The 21,029-nt window shown below is 39.7% G+C and overlaps 1 protein-coding gene across 2 annotated transcripts in view; it reads right to left on the minus strand.

Moving 5' to 3' along the window:
• SNTB2 (syntrophin beta 2) overlaps window positions 1–21,029 on the minus strand; it is an 85,045-nt gene that overhangs the window by 47,224 nt on the left and 16,792 nt on the right. The gene's annotated exons all lie outside the window — the stretch shown is intronic.

Genomic DNA, 21,029 nt, shown 5'->3' on the forward strand with positions numbered 1-21,029 from the left:
TGCCCTCAAGGAATGACAAGTCTACTAAGGAAGACAACTGTGTAAACAGATCATTACAATTTTTAAAACAAGTAAAAACAAGTACAAAAATAAGCATATTCAAGGTAAGTTATTTCCATTAATGGTAGCCCCAATATATAGCTTTTAATAGATGGGAAACTTTTTTTTTTTTAAGTTCAATTTTAGGAATTATATAAAATACTAGAGCCCAGGGCACAAAGTCGTGCACACTGAAAGGAAATTAATTAGAAGAAATATTTTAATATTGCTATTCACCCTTTTTCTATAATAGAAGTGTCAATCAAATTCACAATCGACAATGACAGATGGAAACACACATGTGAGATTGGCGCCAGCGAGAGCTTTATATATTTAGATAAACTTGCTTAATTAGACCTGCTTTCTGATTTAGCTAAACCTTTTCCAGCCCAGTGAAGCACCCCAACTTCTCTTTCAGGTAATTGTCAGCAACACAGCAGTAAACATCAACATGAAGCAGATTATTATTGTAGATCACACAGGGAGAACAAAGGGTAAAATATTTAACTGCAGCAGTGTTTGACTACATTCTGCGCAGTGAGAAAACGTGAAGTCATTTTCAAGGTCCACCATTTCTTACTTCTTTTCAGTCAGGTCAAATTTCTAAGCTTTCTAAATCTCTGTTTTCTGGCTAATGAAAAGAAAACAGGATTCCACTGAGTCTCCTATCTACCTACTCCAGGACTTCTGTGAGGATCAAATGAGATGAGGCACAGGAAAATGCTTCACAGATATTTGGTTAAAGTGTGAAATGTTTGCACCTGGCTATAAAGCAAGTCGTGTTCCTGGGCTGAAGAAATTCCAAAGAGGCTAACTGCTAGGGAGAAGAAGCTGCGCTTTGCTCCGGGACATCATTACCCGGCGCCCACAGTGACCATTTCCGGGCTGGGCTGGGCTGCATTTTGCACCATGGGGATCTCGGCAGCATTGGCTGCGATTTGGTGGGCTGTCACTCCGGGGTGGTGGCGGAGCCTGTGTCCCACTTGGGGGAAGCCGAATATTGCTTTGTGGGTGCCAGGTCTGCAGTGCCATTTCTCTGTAAATGGCCAGTGTGCGTCACAGCAGCTCCTGTGTTGAGTGTCTGCCCCCTGGTGATCAGTGTGCCTCATAGCGACCGGGTGGACGGTCGGACACTTCACATATTAGCCTTTTATATATATAGATTTCTTTTACCTCAGTCATGACTGGCAACTACTGTATTTGAGGCATGATGTTCTTTTTTCAAAAAATAGATAAACCAAAGATTATTAAAATCTTAAATAGCAATAAAAATGTAAATAAATAGTTGAACGTAGATGAATCAGTCACCATTACTTCTGCTAACATCAATTATATGTTATATCAATATTTTATCTCCCTTTCAAATTCCAAAGTGGTAGGTCATTAGAGTAGATGATGGGAATTGAAAACTAGAAAGATATGATCATTATCAATGCTTATCAGTATCATAAGAGCTAGCATTAACATTTTATAGCATTAGAAGCTTTATGCTTATAAAACTTTACTAACAAATAGACTAAATCTAAAAAATAATCAAATGTATGCATATATGACAAAATTCAACTGTATAAAAGATTTTATAATAAAAAGTCTAGTTTTCTAGCTACCCAGTTCCCCTCCCAGGGTCCAACCATTGTATGGTACTTCAGAGATATACTAGATGTTCTAGGCATATGTACAACAGACACACACACACGTGAATATATGTATACACACACATTTCACATAGTGGCAGTATATTATGCTTATTCTGCACCTTGTATTTTTTACTTAATAATAGTGATAATAGTTTTTTTATAAGCCTAACATTCTACAGTTCATTTTACTGCATGATGTGGTATAGAGAGGCGTTTGGGATCATACAGACCTGGTTCAAATACTAACTGTGCTTGCCATCTCAGAGCTATGTGACCTCACTTGCCTGTTCTGAGGTCCTCATCTATATAATAGGAGTTAACACTAAACAAGTAACAATTCCAGGCATATACTAAACATTCAATAAATAGTAGGTGGCTTTCTTTTACTTCCCTAAATTAGAAAGTTGGAGAAGTTAAAATTTTTAAACAGCAATCAATAGAAGAGGTGAAGGTATTTTCTTATAAGTTACTAAACAAGATCTGCTGAAATTAATCATAATTCCAGAAGATATAAGAGATCATAAAGGGTCCTTTTTCAATTATGCCAACATTTATATATAGTTTATGTGTGTTTGTATGTGTGTGTGTGCACGCTTTCTATGTAGTTATAATACATGTATTTCTAGGTGGAGAGAGTTAAAGCTAGCTAGCTGTCGCAGGTCACCAAGGAGATTTTTTCATCCTAGAAAAATGAGCAGGTTGCAGCCAGTATATCCCTTGAGTGGCTGACTCAGGCATTTCAGTGCATGCTTTAGCTTTGTACTTCCAAGAGAGGATTAGATCACAAGAACTTTGGCAGAAATTCCTACAGTTTCCAGTCACTGCCAAAGGCAGAAACTTGCTTTTTGAACTATTTAAGGCAGTACACCAACTATTGGGCTACCAATTGAGGGAACTTAAAGACATTCTAAATGACTAATCTTGAATATTATAGTGGTTAGGAAAGGATCCTTCATGATCTACTTGGAAGTTCATTCAATCACACAGTATCACTGAACTGATTACTGCACACATATTTAAATAAAACATACATACATACACAGCCTATTGCATGGCTTTTTTCAGAGAGCTACGAGTTTCATTTGAGCTGACGACAATGATACCCACCCCCATCTACCTGGCCATCTATAATGGCTGAAGAACTAAGAATAGACATCTATTTCTAATTTGCCTGAGATATGGGAAGATGGAGAGATAATGGTGCTGTTTTAGTCCTATACTTAGACCTTCCAAGTTGCCACAGTGCTTTAAACTGGATACTTGGATGAATAAACAAATTATTCCCCCCTATACTCCCATGTGCACTCAGAACCCTCAATATATTTCAGAATTATTTCATTTTTCCTGAAAAAGATCATCCTAAAAATGTTTAATTAAACACTGATGTCTGCAATGTTTTAGGTGCAGAAGTTAATTTTCTTTCTTCTATGTACTGATCACTCTTATTAAAAGTGAAAGGGGCTGTCCCCCATCCTAAAAGCATCATTGTAGCCCTTTCTCTTTAGAGTAACAAAAACATATATGTGTACTCTACAGCTACCTGAAAAGATACCTGGAAGGATTTTTCATCAAAATATCAATAGTGCTCAGATATAGGTATAGGCTTGCCTTGTTTTCTTCATGTAGTTCTGTATATCTTCATGTAGTCTGAAATTTTTATGAGTCCATATCATTTATACCAAAAGAAACATTTTTAAAAAATGAAGAAAACTTATCCCAAAACCTTGCTCAAACTTTAAACATGGAACCACCTTAAAGTGAAATCTTGCTAGCCTTCAAAAGCTATAATGCACTGGATGGGATCCAGGAGCCAACTGATTCTTACGGAATTCCATCCTCTAAAGAATAGGTTTTTTATGGGGTTGGGGTCCTATGTATTTTAACAAGGTACACTGCTATTCTGGTTTGGAACCATTAGGCAGCAAATAATCTTAAATAAAAGATTATTCAAAAGATACTTCATAGTCAGACATAGGCTATGGCTGTTAATAGAAATATTCCAGAAAATCAATCACCTTCTCTTATGAACACAACTTCTCACAGAATCATTATTTTCCTCTTTACCCCTAAACTTATCTTTTTCTTATCCTATCCAGTGACCTTTACTGTGAGTTTAAGTGAAACTAAATGGATTGGACAATGTGGAGAGAATGGTGCCAATTATTTCCCCTGCTTTTTCAAGCAAGTTTGTTTCTAGGTTATCCTTAGGGAGGAAAAGTTGGCTTTTCATTTTGCTCACAAATGAGTTATGTTGACATCACTGTTAAAGTATTCTCCCAAGAGGTTTCTCCTTAACCTCATCCCAAGAATCTCAAATCAGGAATCTGCTAAATGGCCACTAAAAACATTAGAGAGGAAACACTTTCAGAAAAAAGTCATTTATGTTCTCAACTCACAGGTGTCTTTCAACTCAAGTCTCCAATCACTGGGGTCTGAGTAGACTGAATCTAGGGTTTGCTGATGTAAACTCTGAATGTGTTCAGAATAATCCTGGTTTCACTATACCTTTCCATTTTATTTATTTAAAAAAAATTTTATTGTTGGAAGTATTACATGTGTCCCCCTTTTTTCCCCTGCCATTGTATACCTTTCCTTTAAAAAAAAAATATTTTTAGTGATTTCAGAGAGGAAGGGAGGGGGAGAGAGATAGAAACATCAATGATGAGAGATATTGATTGGCTGCCTCCTGCACACCCTTCACTGGGGAGCGAGCCCGAAACCCAGGCATGTGCCCGGACCAGGAATTGAACCTGGGACCCTTCAGTCTGCAGGCTGATGCTCTACCCACTGAACCAAACAGCTAGGGCTACCTTTCCATTTTAAAGTAACATTGCATATTTACCAATCTGTTGAGCTCCTAGTATGTGCCAAGAACTGTTTTAGAAACTTAAGCTAATACATCTGTGAACAAAACAAAAAAAAGATGAATGTAATTAATAAGTAAATTATATTCCAGAGAAACAAAAACTTATGTTCACATTAAAGCCTGTACATTAATGTTTTAGCAGTTCTTTTTATAAGTGTCCTGGAAACTGGAAACAACCCAAATTTCCTTCAGTGGGTGAGTGGTTAAACTGCAGTATAGCCACAGAATAGAATACTACTTGGCAATAAAAAGGAGTAAACTACCGATATACTCAGCGACATGGATAAATCTCAAAGGCATTATGCTGAGTAAAAGCAGCCAGTGTCAAAATGTTACATATGTATGATCCCATTATTGAAAAGACAAACTATATGATGAACAGATCAGCGGTTGCCAGGGGTTAGGGATAAGGAGGATGTGATGATTATTTGGAGTATGGAACTATCCTGTATTCTGAGTGTGGCTATAGACATAAGAATTTATACATGTGTTAAAATTCACAGAACTGTATACCATAAGAAGTGAAAACCAACTTTACTGCATGAAAAAATTTTTAAAAAGCAAATAATATAGTATTTAGTAGATGTTAAATGTTGCAGAAAAGGAATGACAGTAAGAGAAGATGGATCAGGAATACTAGGGAATTCTAAATAAGGTGGTTAGGGTAAGATTCATAAAGACAACATTTGAATGAAGAAAGACTTAAAGGAGGTGGGGGAATTAGTCATGCAGATATGTGGGAGAAGCATTCCTGACAGAGGGAATATTATTAAAGCAGTAAGGGAAGCCATTGTGACTAGCGCAGTAAATAGGGGGAAAGACTAGAAAATGGGGTCATAAAGGTAAAGGTGTGGAAGGCAGATGGTGTAGGGCCTTTTAGGTATCCTAAGGACTTTGGCTTTTATTCTGAAATAGGAAGCCACTGGGCGGTTTTAAACCGTGGAGTGACATGATCTAACAAGCATTTTAATCATTTTCACTATGTTGAAAAATAGGGTGAAAAAGGTTAAGGCAGAAGCCGGAAGATCAACTGGGAGGTTATTAGAGATGAGAGTTAAAGTAGTTGAACCAGGGCGATAGGAGAGGAGGTGGTGAGAAGTGGATTCTCTACTAAAAGAAGAGCTACTCAGATATCCTGACAGATTGGTTAAGAGGGGGGTAAGAAAAAAGCTGAGGATGATTTTGAGACTTTTGTCCTAAACAACTGGAAAAACAGAGTTGCCATCAACACGTTTAGGAGGAAAGATCAGTAAGTTAAGATATATATTAGACAATCAAATCTAGCAGGCAGCCAGATATATGAGTCTGCAGTTCAGGAGATAGGTCTGGGCTGGAACTATAAATCTGGGAATTGTTGGCATGTAGTGGATATTTAAAATCAAGAGAATGGATAAGATCAGTCAGGATCCCAGCAGGAAATGAATGGCACAGGATTAATAAAAGGACAGTTTATAAAGGTGTGGGCAAGAGTTCAGGGAAACCACAAGGGGAAATAGAGTGTGATAGCCTGTTTCCACGCCTAGGCCTAAAGAGACTAGGAGAGGAAGTGGTTACCAGACCCAGAAGGAGAGAGTCCCATAGACGGCTGACTTGTTAGGAGCAGTGACTTTCAGTCAAATTCAACCAGACTGAAGTGAGCCTGCAGACTGGGAGCGAAGGGGATAAATGCTCCCATTTCACTCTCCTCCCTCCTTCCCTCCAGCATCCTGGGAAGCTTGTTGATATAGTCCATGCAGTCATCCTCCTGGGGAGAAAGCAGGTAGAGAAGGAGTGGACCTGGAGGGGCCAATGGAAGACTTTCCAGCACAATCACCAAGGGAGTGAGTATAGATGAGGAAGAGTACATTCCACTATGAAAGGGCTGGGGAGAAGAGAAGGAACAGCAAAGAGACAGGAGACCCATGAGAGACAAGTACTCCACAGAAACACTAGCTTAAAATATTACCAAGTTTATGCAAACTGAAAACGCCTTGCTTTGATCTTACTAACCCTGTTAGTTCCTTCCTCTTCAATGCACTCCTATAAAAGAAAAAGTTTCTATTTTGTTTCTATTTCTCCTGTTGCTCCTTAACTCTTCTGAATAAAACTGAATTCTAAAGAGTCACTGACATTTTCTTACCCAATCCAAAGCCCCTTTCTCAATCCTTATGTATGTATGTATTTTTAATCCTAACCTGAGGATATGCTTAGTGATCTTTTTAAGACAGAGGGAGAGAGGATTGGAGGAACATTGATGTGAGAGAGAAACATCCATCAGTTGCCTCCCATATGAGCCCCAACCAGGATTGAACCTGAAGCCTCTTGGTGTACAGAATGATGCTCCAACCAACCGAGCCACCTGGCCAGGGCTCAATCCTTCCTGTTGACCATTCCAATACCTGACAATGCACATTTATCAACTGTTTTTTATTCCTCCTTTGTGGCCATTATTTTCTAACTAGAGCGCCGGTGCATGAATTTGTACACATTGAAAGGAAATTAATTAGTAGAAATATTTTAGAGGCAGGAGGTTGGCTCCAGGGTGTGTCCGGCCCCTCTTACCCAGTCCCGATCCAGGCCAATCAGCCGGGGAGGGACTGTGGGAGGGTTCCAGGGCATGTCCAGCTGTCTCGCCCAGTTCTGAGAGCCGGGACCCCAGGAGCAACCTAACCTATTGGTCAGAGCGTCTGCCCCCTGGTGGTCAGTGTGTGTCATAGAGACTGGTTGAACAGTCAAACGAATGGTCAGACACTTAGCATATTAGGCTTTTATTATACAGGAAGGATGCCTTCTTCTCCTCTGATCCCTACAATGTAGTTGTTCCCCAAGGCTCTGATTTTAGCACTTTCCTCTCATTTTATCCTCCCTAGCAATTTTCAATGCTAGATCTCCAGATTGAACATAGATCTCTAGAACCAATATCTCTTGTTGGCCCCAATTCTTTACTCCTGGGTGCTGACCTTACCTTCAAATTCAACATATCCAAAGGTAAATTAATCCTCATTATTTTTAATCTCCTCCTGTGCATTATTATCAGCATTAGCATCTTTCTAGCCACCTAGCCCAATAATCTGTATTTTATTAAAAATTCCTTGGAATGTTGATTCTCATGCCCAGTCAAGCTTTGGGAACCACTTCCAGAACCCTTTGCAGACTCCTCTCTCTTCCTAGTCCCCACATCCAGGCAAGTGCCAAACCATCCCATCCCCGCTTTGAAATTTTTCTCTAATCTTACTTCCCTCAATTCCCACTGCCAATATGCTTTTGGATTACCCAAACCATTGTAATGGCCTTTGTTGCTGTAGTAATTACGGTAAAATAGACATAACAAAATTTACCATCTTAACCAATTTTTATGTGTACAGTTCAGTGGCATCACAACAAATATATTCACATTGTTGTGTAACCATCATCACCATCCATCTCCAGAACTTTTTCATCTTCCCAAACTGAAACTCTGTACCCATTAAATAATAACTCCCTTGGCCCCAACAACTACCATTTTACCTTCTGTTGGCCTCATCTTTTTCTCTCAGATAATTAAACTGACAAATACTGAAAAGAAAATGAAGATAAATATAAAAATTCCCAATTCCACCACATTTCCTTCCAGACTTTTTAGTCCTTTCTTTCTTTTTTAAATATTTTTATTGATTTCAGAGAGATGAAGGGAGAAGATATAGATGAAACATCAATGATGAGAGAATCATTATCGGCTGCCCCCTGCATGCCCCCTAATGGGGACCGAGCCCGCAACCCAAGCATGTCCCTTTGACTGGAATCGAACCTGGGACCCTTCAGTCCGCAGGCCGACACTCTATCCATTGAACAAAACCAGCTAGGGCTAGTCCTTTCTTTAGTAACATAAATCTTTCCATGTTACACAAACTCATCATAAGCATCTATATAATAAAAGCCAAAGCAACTATTAAGGCGGAATGACCAGAATGACCAGTCGCTATGATGCGCAGTGACCACCAGAGGGCAGACGCTCAACGCAGGAGCTGCCCCCTGGTGGTCAGTGCGCTCCCACAGGGCTCACGGCTGGTGAGCGCAGCAGCGGTGGTGAGAGCCTCTCCCATCTCTGCAGCAGCACTAAGGAGCAGCAAGCCAAACAGTAAGGAGCAGCGAGTAGGCGGGCAGTAAGGAGCGAGGGGTCCTGGACTGCGAGAGGGTGCAGGCTGGGCTGAGGGACACCCCCCTCACAGTGCATGAATTTCATGCACTGAGCCTCTAGTTATTTTTAAAAATCTAGACAGCATTCTATTATGTGTTTACTATTATTTATTTAGGCACCCCCTAATTATTGGGCACTTACTTTAAGTAATATAATAATGAACTTTTTTTTTTTTTTTTTTTTGGTGAGAAACTACTGGGTCCAAGGAATATTTATGGGTCATGATAAATACTGCAAATTCTTAAAAGGACTGTGCCATTTTATGTTCCCACCAGCAGAGTATGAGCATGTCCATGTCAGTACACTTGCCGACATCAAGTAATCTTATTTAAAACCATCTTTGCGACTTTAATGGGTGAAAAGTGATATGTATATAAGCTCACCCAATCTTGATCTCCTGCCTCAACAAATGCAGGATATTATTATTATCTTTTCTTTAAAAGCAGGAAATCCTTGTCTCTTTATACATTTTTCTTTTCTTTTTTTCTTTTTTTGTCTGAAGACATGGGAGGAGTGATTTGTGAGGTTATAACAGTGAGGAGTTACAGGAGAATCATCAGCACCTCAGATCTAACAAAAATGTTGAGTTATCATTCTCTGAATTTGCTGTATCAGCATTTCCAAAGTCATACTTAATTTCCTATTATTGCCTCATCATTTAACTCTGTGAAGTTAGCTCCTTTCTTCTTGCCAGTCATCAGGAGGAAAACAAATCCCAGCAAGAAAACCAAGCATGTCCTCAGAAGCAGTACATGTTTTTATAGATATGATTTCAACATTTTGGGGTTTAAAAAAACAAGACAAAACAGCTGTGATTTGTGCTGGTTTTGGGATTTTCAATTCACTTTATTACCCATCATTCCTTCTCCATTTCAATCTAAGGTTCATCCAAGTCAATAAAAGTGGGAGATATATATCCTTTTTGAGGATCTCAAATTACTATTAGGATGACAAGGAGAACTCAAGTTTCCTTTTAAGCCTCTGAGCTATAGTGGAACAGGTCTAAATATGCTAGAAATTAGGTAGTTCCAAAATTTGTCCCCAGCAGTTAAAATTTTACTATTTTAAAATTATGGCTTTTTACAATAAATTTATGTAAACTGGCAAAAAAGATGTTTTAGGCCTCAATCAAATTCTAACACAGATATCTATTACTTTTATACAACTATTAGTTTTTACACTTTTATATATATAAAAATAGAACAAGCTCGATTGAAACAATTTCAGTCTTGGGACTGTTTACTATATAATTTCTCTTTGGTAGTCTTCTTTAAATACTAATCTTATATGGTAAAACCAGTTATGGGTCATTTATAAAGTAAATATTTAAAAAATGAATTTAAAAAGTGTTTCTCTTTGGAATGTTTCCTCAAACTGCTAAAGAATATGCAAGATTTTCAACTTTTTTATTTAAAAAATAAAACTTTTTTGCAAAAAGTTTTAAACATCTTAGGTTTGCATTTTTAAGTGTTTTTATAAGGAACACAACTACCAGCAAATTTCCCTGTGAAAATTGCTGTACCTTAAATATGTGTATTTATAAGCCTTTATTGAACTAATACCAAAAGTGGGAGATGCTGCATCTGAAAAATTACTTTGAATTACATAGTTTTCTTTTCCTTTCGGTGTTGAGGTTTATATTTTCTATGCCATATTTATTTTTATGAGTCAATTCCATTTCCTAGTATTTCTCTCTCCCATAAAAAGAAGTATTGCTTAATATGAAACAATGTTCCTTCTGCTCACTTCAAAACACAAAGCAGAGAAGACTGTTGACAACAGTAGAAAGGTCTTGACCACTTATAGGAAGAGAAAAAATAGAAAGACAAGACTTTAATTTCATTTTCACTACAGCAGAGGCAATGAGAAAGGCAATTTGCACAAGAAACAGGCTGGCTAGGAATAATTTATATTGCTTCTTTGTCTCTGCTGAAATATTAAAGACTAATTTTTTGGGGGGGAAAAACCCTACCAGATTTTAAAAATCATCATAAAAGGACTAATAATGATGAAACTAAGGGTATCAGAGTTGCCAAATTATAAAAGTTCTCAGTTATATTTTAAAAATTATATATAGTTAGTATATTCATAAAATGCTCAAGAAAATATGACAATTGCTCATAATGGTTATATTTGTATTGGGACTTCTATTTTTGAAGTTAACTTTCTATCATGTTTGAACTTTTTAATAATAAGCATATCCTCCTATATAATAAAAGCCTAATATGCAAATTGTCCCCTTGGGCCGTCGTTTGACCGGGAATTCGACTGCTCACTATGATGTGCACTGACCACCAGGGTGTGGCGTGAAATATGGCAGGCGTCGGTGGCACGGCGCTGGCAGCAGCAGGGGATGAGGCTGCCACCCGGCTCCCAGGCGCTGAGGGAGCTGGGTGGGGGGCCCAGCCCCAATTGATTGCTCCACAGATGGGATGGTGGAGCAGGTGAGGGGGCTGCGCCAGGCCAAGGAGGGGTGCCAGGCAGGCCTGCAGGGCTTCAAGGCTGGGGGTGTGAGCTGAGGCCCTGATCTCCGCAGGCCACCCCAAGGTAACCCACCCGTGCATAAATTTGTGCACCGGGCCTCTAGTATATAATAAAAGCCTAATATACAAATTGTTCAACTGGGAGTTTGACCGGGAGTCTGACCGCTCGTTATGACATGCACCAAGGGGCGGTGTGGAACATGGTGGGTGTTGGGCGCTGGCACCGGGTGGCAGTGAAGGTGCTGCTGGCCCCAATGGGCCGCGATGAGAGTGGGACCGCGGCAGGATGGTGGAGCAGGTGAGCGGGTGTGCCAGGCCAAGGCAGGTGTGAGCAAGGGCCCGATCGCTGCGCAGACAGCAACCAGCGGTGGCGGTAGGGGGTCAAGTCGCCGCACAGCTCTGGGTGTTGAGGGAGTCGGGCAGGGGTCCCGGCCCCGATCGCCCTGCAGGCGGGATGGTGGAGCAGGTGAGGGGGCGGCACCAGGCCAAGGCAGGGTGCCAGGCAGGGCTGCGAGGCTCCGAGGCTAGAGGCACAAGCTGGGGCCCAATCCCTGCAGACCACCCCGAGGGACCCTACCTGTGCATGAATTCGTGCACCAGGCCTCTAGTATTCTATAATAAGTAGTATTAAACTTAATTTAAAAATATATGCCATCAAATAATAAAGAAAAATGGATTAGCCCAGCTAGAGTGGCTCAGTGGTTGAGCATCGACCTATGAACCAGAAAGTCACGGTTCCATTACTGATCAGGGTACACTCCTGAGTTTGCAGGCTCGTTCCCCAGTGTGGGGCGTGCAGGAGGCAGCCGATCAATTATTCTCTCTCATCATTGATCTCTCTTTCTCACTTTCTCCCCCTTCATCTCTGAAATCAATAAAAAATATTTTAAAAAGTAATTTCAGAAATAGATTCAATAGCAGAAACAATATGACAGTGGGGGAAAGTCACTATTTAATAAGTGCTGAAGCCCGGTTGGTGTGGTTCAGTGCTTGAGCGTCGACTCCATGAACCAGGAGGTCATGGTTTGATTCCTGGTCAGGGTACATGCCAGGGATGCTGGCTCAATCCCCAGTGGGGATGTGTGAGGGGCAGCTGATCGATGTTTCTCTCATTGATGTTGCTCTCTCATCGATGTTTCTCTCTATAACCCTAACCCTTCCTGTCTCTAAAATCAACAAAAATATATTTTAAAAAACAAAGTGAACAGCTTAAGAGAGCCTGAAAGATAGTAAGCACTGAACATAAACGATCTACAGAATGCAATTTTTACGCAACATGGAAGAACATGGAGATGGTAGTTAAAATATCTCCAGGAAGACAGCAAGATAATTGTTTTGTCTTCCCTGTCACTAAAAGACCAACTTTGACAGCACTTAGCCGTCCTCATTTATATTCTTGCAACACTCCACATATCACGATGATGGCACGTGTCATATGTCACCATTTCTGTTTTGCCAGTCTTTCCTACATGATCAAGTTACAGTAAAGGAATTAAAATTCAAGACACCATACACGTCAATGATAATTACAACCATCACTTCTATCATGTTTATCTACCCAAGGTTCTTTCACTTTTTTAGTCACTCTTCAGAACTGTGTTGCAGTTTGTGCAGGGCTACTTAAGGCCCTACATACCCTCTCTTGCACGTTCATGAGGCAAAATCCATGTGTTTGTCGAGTACTAGTACATACACAATCTTTCTGTGACTGGCTTCTCAACCTTGACAGCAAGTTGGGCCCCAATCCACATGACTCCATATGCATACTTAGCTATAGCACAAATAAATTTTATACATTAGTCCAAATTTGGAAGTACATTGATAAAGGGATCACTACCACATAGAAGATACACTGTAAATATTGGTTAGATGAATTATGAAAACTTCTGTCACAAATATAGATATATTTTTGTAGTCTTAATTTCCCTGTCCTGGTGAAATCATGAGAAATATTTATGGCATGGGTAATAAATTCCAGTTAAAAATGTTAATAGGCCCTGGCAGGGTAGCTCAGTTGGTTACAGAGTCCTCCCAATACACCAAGGTCGCAGGTTTGATGCCTGGTCAGGGCACATACAAGAATCAACCAATGAATGCATAAATAAGTGGAACAACAAATCTCTCTCTCTCTCTCTCTCCCTCCCATCCTCCCTCCCTAAAAAAATTTTTAAATGTTGATAATAGTTCTAGATTAAGAGTTTTTGCAAATATTTGGATAAAGGGTCCTTGTTCAACACCATTATGTTTGCCTTTTGACTGAGTGGGACATGGTCACTCTTTCCATATACTGAAGATTATCACATAAATTACATATGTAGGATCTTTGTTTTTCTTTCTCAGCTAAATTTGCTATCAGAACAATCTGTAATCCTATCTAATAAGGGAGTAATATGCAAATTGACCATACCTCCACTACACCCACCAGCCATGCCCACCAGCCAATCAGGATCAAATATGCAAATAAACCCAACCAAGATGGCTATAGCCACAGAGAGCAGGAGGGAGGCTTGGGTTTCCCAGGAAATGGAGGAAGCCAAGCTTTCTGCCTGCCGTTGCCGGCCTAGGCCTCCACTCAAGGCTACAAAGTTTCAATTATAGAAGGTAAACAAATCCAAACAGAAATGGCGTCAGCCACAGAGCTGGAAAGAGCGGGAGGCGAGGGTTGCCCCCAGCAATGGAGGAAGCCAAGCTTTCTGCACACCCTGGCTGGCTCAGGCCTCCGCTTAAGGCTACAAAGCTTCAATTATAAATTCCAACAGAAATGGCTGCTGCCACGGAGCAAGCAGAAGACTTGGCTCCGCTCCAGGCTACAAAGTTTAAATTGTAGAAGATACATAAACCCCAGATACCAGGGCCTCTGCTTGGGTTGCCAGGTATCGTGGCCGGCCTGCAAACCACCACAGGCCCCTCACCCAGGCCACCCCACGCCCAAAGGGAACCCCCACCCTGATCCAGGACATCCTTCAGGGCAAACCAGCTGGCCCCCACCCATGCACCAGGCCTCTATCCAATCTAATAAAAGACTAATATTCAGATTGACCATCACTCCAACACACAAGATAGCTGCCCCCATGTGGTCAAAGATCCTGCACCCATGTGGACACAAGATGGGCAGTTGGGAGGGACCAGGCCGGCAGAGGAGGGAAGTTGGGGGTGACCGGACCTGCAGGGAAGGGCAGATGGGGGGGAACCAGGCCTGCAGTGGAGAGCAGTTGGGAGGAACCAGGCCTGCAAGGGAGGGCAGTTGGGGGTGATCAACCCTGCAGGGGAGGGCAGTTAGGGGTGACCAGGTCGGCAGAGGAGGGAAGTTGGGGGCAAACAGGCTGGCGACATCAATCAGGCTGGCAGGGGAGTGGTTAGGGGGTGATCAGGCTGGCAGGCAGAAGCGCTTAGGGGCAATCAGGAAGGCAGGCAGGCAGGCAAGCAGTTGGGAGCCAGCAGTCCTAGATTGTGAGAGGGATGTCAGACTGCCCGTTTAGACCCGAGTCTAAACGGGCAGTCTGACATCCCTTGAGGGGTCCCAGATTGGAGAGGGTGCAGGCTGGGCTAAGGCCCCCCACCTCCACCCGTGCACGAATTTCGTGCACTGGGCCTCTAATTTAAAAATAATTCTTAAGCTATTATCAACTTAAACACATGGCTTAAATATGAGCAGTTTGTTCTTATAGTGACATAAACATTTAATCTCATTATGAGGAGTTAATCATGGATTAGAACATTCTTCTGTAAGTACAGAAAATTCTTGCCTCACCAACCCAGTGGGTAGGCTTTTATCTATTCCTAACATAAGTGATAGGAAACAATTTTTTTACTCTTAAAAACCATATGTCCCCCTTTTCAGCAACAAAGAACTCTCTCCTGTGTGTAAAGTATATGGATATTTAAAATGTTTGGTATACAGATTTTGTCCTCAAGTTGTCCAGTTAAGAAGGAAAAGGAAGCCTGGCCGGTGTGGCTCAGTAGTTGAGCATCGACCTAGGAACCAGGAAGGAAGTCCGATTTGATTCCTGGTCAGTGCACATGCCCTGGTTGCAAGCTCAATCCCCAGTAGGGGGTGTGCAGGAGACAGCTGATTGATGATTCTCTCTCATCATTGATGTTTCTATTTATCTCTCCCTCTCTCTCTGAAATCAATAAAAATATACTTAAAAAGAAGAAAAAGGAAGATATGCACCCCGCAAAAAAAGACCAATTTATAAAGTAAAAATTACAAAAGGCAAAATGTGATAAATGTTGCAAGAAGTATAAATAAAATGTTACACATAACTGGATATAACAACAGTAAACAAAATGAAAAAACTAAAAAAATACTAAAAGTAATGTTTTTCACTAGACAAAAAGACAACAACAAAAACCCCTAAACATAAAAATAAATAAAACCCCAAACTTAAGACTCTAGTAGTTTAAGCACAAGGAAATCCTTAGCCATATTTTTGTTGCTAAGTGGGTATGTCCTGGACTGGCTGGATACACCGGATGGTTTATTTTGGATCAGCACCCCAAATGATAAACCACAGACGGAAACACAATATTAACCAAGCACAATAGCTGTTCTAGGGGTCAGCAAGCACTCCATCCTGAACACCCAGTCACAGAGTCACCACTGGGGAATGAGAATGCCATCAAGTTTCCATATCTTTAAACACTTTGTAATTTTTTTTAAATTGTACAAAAGAACTGCTCTTAGTAACTGCCAAGCTTTTGTTGTCATTAGGGATTTTCTGACCAAACTGACAGAATTAACTGGGTTCAGGAAGAGGAGAAAAACAAAGATGGGTTCGTGTTCTTTCCCTCCTCATTCTTATATAACACATGACTAAGGAGTTCAGGAGCAGTGGATGAGAATTGTCAAAGTTCATAGAAATCAACTATTGAATGCTAAGCTATTGTGAAATACATTGCTCAACCCACCTCAAGTAACTGTATTCACTGATAATTTGTTTTATTAATTTTTTAATCCTCACCTGAGGATATGTTTTTATTGATTTTAGAGAAAGAGAGAAACATCGATGTGAAAGAGCAACATCAATCGGGTCTCCCATAAGTGCCCCCAACTGGGGATCAAAATTCCCAACCTGGGTATGTGCCCTGACCGGGAATCAAACCTGCAACCTTTTGGTGTGTGCATGGGACGACAATCCAGCCAAATGAGCCACCTGACCAGGGCTTATTAATTTTTTAAATTAAAATGTCATAAAATTAAAAGTGGAACAATTTGAGCATCCATATAAATAACAGTGTAATGAAATTATAACCTAAAAAACAAGTAAATATCCATGAGGCCATACTGACATAAATAAGTAATTAAACAAATAAATGGGGGAGAAGGGACAGCTCTTACAGAAGAATTCCAATTAATAAATGTCAAAGGAATGAGAGAAATAGGAAATAATCATTAGAACACTACAGTAATAATTGTTGTAGGTGAATCCCACTGAGGAATGCTAAAATTGGTGAAAAGTTTAAAGAGTAACAGGATATTTACAATCTCAACAGAATAAGAGACAAATCCAAATTGGTAAACATCCCACAAAATGATGCAGATGACTCAAATATGATCACCACAATAAGGTTGTTAGTTAACACATCCATCACCTCACACAATTACAATTTTTTGTCTGTGATGAGAACATTTAAGATCTCCTCTCTTAGCAACTTCCAAGTGTATTCTGTAGTGTTGTTAACTACAGTTACCATGCTGAATATTAAATCCCCAGAACTTATTTATCTTACAACTGGAAGTTTGTATTCTTTGACCACTGTCTTCTCATTTCCCCCAGCCACTTTTACTTCATTCCTAATGAGCAAGAGTAATTTGAGGTGTTGGAATAATGACAAAACCAAAGTACATTGTCATTCTACAGGTATCTACAGTTAATTCAAAAATTCCATGACAAATATTCTGGTCAAAATATATTAAGGCAATATTATAAAGCAGCTTTGGATATGTGAAAGTTTGTCCTTGAGATTGATGGCATATTTGTGTTAATATTAGCTTCCTATAATCAGTAAGAGTGCTTATCTTGAGATTATATTTATCTTCATGCATGCTAAATCCCCCTTTCTCTCCTGGAGATTATTCTAGGAAAGGAGAAAGATTCACCAGTGTAGTTAGTACACATGAATTACAGAGCTACACTCAAGAGAGCCTAAGTAAATGACAATATTTAGAGAAGGTTAAACAAATAGCTATTAATTTCAAGTGTATTATGTTCTATCTCTCCCTGCCCCACCACACAAACCCATCCAGAGTGTCCTTTGTGCAAACACTAATCTAAAAATAGGTAATGTATAGAATTTTAGAGCTAGAGGAGACTTTAGTGATAATTCAGTACAACCTGCTCATTTTAAAAAATGTTAAACTGAAACTCTAAGATAAATGAGGCTCAAAGAAATTAGAAAACTTCTTCTAAGTCACAGTCAGTCTGTGGCAAAGCCTTGGCTGAAAACCCACGTCGTCTTTTCTTGAATACATCGTGCCTCACCACCTCAACCAATCATCTCCCTTTTCTTGAAAGTGTAGTATTGAGAACTTGGTGCATGCAAGTAAACTAAATAAAATATATAAAAGCCCCTTTCCCTCCCCCCCCCCCCCCAACAACAACAAAAAAAGACAAGCAGACAAGGTGGAAATGAGCGAGTCTGGATGGGGTTACAGCACAGAGGCAAGGAGGAACATGAAACATTGAGAGAAATATAAGTACTGGTAGTTAGCAAAGGCTAGAGTGTAGGATTCAAGGTGAAAAGCAGTGATCTGCTATTGAAAGGTCGTTGATATTCAATGAAGTGTTATCAGACACTGGAAAAGATAGTATTGGCTGTTATGGATTATTTCTCCTTAAGGAGCTACCAAGGTCTACAAAAGGAAACAAGTACCTTAAAAACTATAAAAGACTTTTCCCTTAAAGCAGAGCTTGAGATCACTACTAAAACACAGGTCAAAAACTTCATAATAGATACACGTATACTTTTATTTATTTCTATTTTTAAAGATAACTTTTATTTATCTTTTTTGATGTTGTTAGCCTCACCCAAGGATATTTTTTCCATTGACTTTTAGACAGAGTGGAAGGGAGGAGGAGAGAGAGAGGGAGAGTGGGAGAGAGGGGAAGATAAGGAGAGGGAGAGGGGGAGGAGAGAGAGAGAGAGAAACACACTGATGTGAGACACATCAATTGGTTGCTTCCCACATGCAACTCGACCCAGGTGGGACCAAACCTGCAACCCAGGTACATGCCCTTGACCGGGAATCAAATCCGAGACCCTTTGGTCTATAATAATATATTCCCTTATCCTATAAAATTATCCAAAGTAAAAGGCCAGCACTCTAACCACTGAGGACACGGGCCAGGGCTAAAGATAACTTTTGAGTAAAGAAAGGATCTCACTCACACATCAAAAACATCCCTTCAGTTGTGAGCAGGTTAGTATAAGATGTGTATTACAGGGCTCCTGACCTCACGTGATAACATATAGTCAGGTAAAATGGGTTGTCTCTGTGCACGCCAAAGATATATGCACAGGTTATCTCAAATTTGGCCTTAGCCTTAATCTACAAATACAAGTAAAACAAACAACAATAAAAACCATATAGAAAATCTTTTTCAATTCAACTGTTTCTTTTACATTTCAAGTTTCTATGAAGAGTAGCTAAAGAATGATTAAATAGTATTAGGATCTTTACATTTGAAATGGATAATTAAACAACCTTAAAATAAATATACACACGCCAAACAACTGGGTATGTACTTAAGGAAACAAAAGTGTTTAAGAATTTAAGGGAAACAAAGTTTCCCTCCAAAGTATCCTAGAATATTACCCTAAGCCTCAGGCCAATGAGTATAAGATTTCTTTCTTTTTTTTTATTATTTTTTATTTTTTATTTCTTTATTGATTATTTTTAATTTATATTATATTTAATTAATTATATTTAATTTCTTTATTCACATATTTGTCCTCATCCCCCCCATTCCCATCCCCCACCCCTCCCCAAGATTTCTTTCTTTTATTTCATTGCTTTAAAACAATTTTTATCCTTGTTTTTTTTTAATCACAAAAGGAATTGGGTACTGTGTAAACACTGTCATATTATATAAGTATATAACATAGTAGATGAGAGGGCTCTGTAAAACCTCTCTAAATGACTACTGTGAAAACACAGGATGCTCTCCTATACCTACCACCATTAGAATATATCAGGTATGTACATCTATAAGCCTATAATAATACATTCCCTTATCCTACAAAATTATCCAAAGTAAAAGAAATTATACAAACAGAACAATATCCAGGGAAAAGGGGACTCTATCAATTTTTTTTTCTTTTTATTTAATTTTATACACTTCCCTATTGATTGAATTATTTTCAGGGGTTAATTCTCACCTGAGGATATTTTTCCATTGATTTTTAGAGAGTGTGGATGGGAAGAGGGAGAGACAGAGAGAAACAGCGATGTGAGAGAGACACATCGATTGGTTGCCTCCTGCATGGGCCCCGACCAGGACTAGGGATCGAGCCTGCAACTGAGGTACACGCCCTTGACCAGAATCAAACCTGAGACCCGAGAGCTGATGCTCTATCCATTGACCCAAACCGACTAGAGCTGATTAAATTTTTAAAAGTACTTGACAATTTTGTGAATAATGAAGATGTCACACTTACCAAAAATGAGGAAATTACAAATTCCAAAATTTTGCAGTGCATCTACTATCATGCTAAACTTTTAATGTTCTGTCCCCTAATGTTACACATTTTCCTAGTTATGTCGCTAACTCAGAATCAGTAACATTTGGGATGAATTCTAATCATAGCTAGCATAGTAGTTAAGAGTGTAGGGTTCCTATTAGATCTCCACTTATCGGACTTTGGACATTGGGCAAATCTCAATACCTCAAGTTACTTATCCTTAAATGGGAAAACAACAGTTCCACCTTCACAAGGCTGTTATGAGAATTAATAAGATGTAAAGCACTTGGAATAGTGTCTAGAACACTGTAAATGCTCAATAAATGTCAGGTATTATAATCAATCCATTTTTTAAAGTAGTAGTATTAAGTTTCTTTAAATATGTTGGGGTGCATGAGGGAGATGAGAGGCAACTGATCAATGTTTCTCTCTCTCCCCCTCTTCCTTTCTCTCTCTCTAAAAACCAATAAAAACATACCCTTGGGCTCTAACCGGTTTGGCTCAGTGGATAGAGTGTTGGCCTGTGGACTGGAGGGTCCCAGGTTCGATTCCGGTCAAGGGCATGTACCTTGGTTGCGGGCACATCCCCAGTAGGGGGTGTGCAGGAGGCAGCTGATCGATGTTTCTCTCTCATCGATGTTTCTAACTCTCTATCCCTCTCCCTTCCTCTCTGTAAAAAAAATCAATAAAATATATTTTTAAAAAAACACACAAAAAAACATACCCTTGGGTGAGGGTTAAAAAAAAGAGTAATATTTTTCTTTAAAAAAAAAAAAGAAGAATCAATGCTACATGTAACAACCAAGAATCTCAAAAACATGTTAAGGGAAAGAAGCCTTATACAAAAGATTGCCTACTATATGACTCCATTCCTATAAATTTCAAGAACAGACAAAACCAATTTATGGTGAAGGAAATCAGGGAAGTAAGGGTGGGGGAAAGGAATTGACAGAAAAGGGCAATGAGGGAACCTTCTGAGGGTGATGGAAATGTTCTAGGGCTTAACTAGTCCTATCTAATAAAGAGGGAATAAGCTAATTGACCCTCACGCCATCACAAAAGATGGTGGCGCCCACAGCCAAGGAGGAGGGAATATGCTAATTGACCGCCACACCCTCAAAGATGGCGACGCCCACAGCCAATGAGGGGATATGCTAATTGAC

Source organism: Eptesicus fuscus, chromosome 21, assembly GCF_027574615.1.
Source record: "Eptesicus fuscus isolate TK198812 chromosome 21, DD_ASM_mEF_20220401, whole genome shotgun sequence".
NCBI classification, from domain to species: Eukaryota; Metazoa; Chordata; class Mammalia; order Chiroptera; family Vespertilionidae; genus Eptesicus; species Eptesicus fuscus.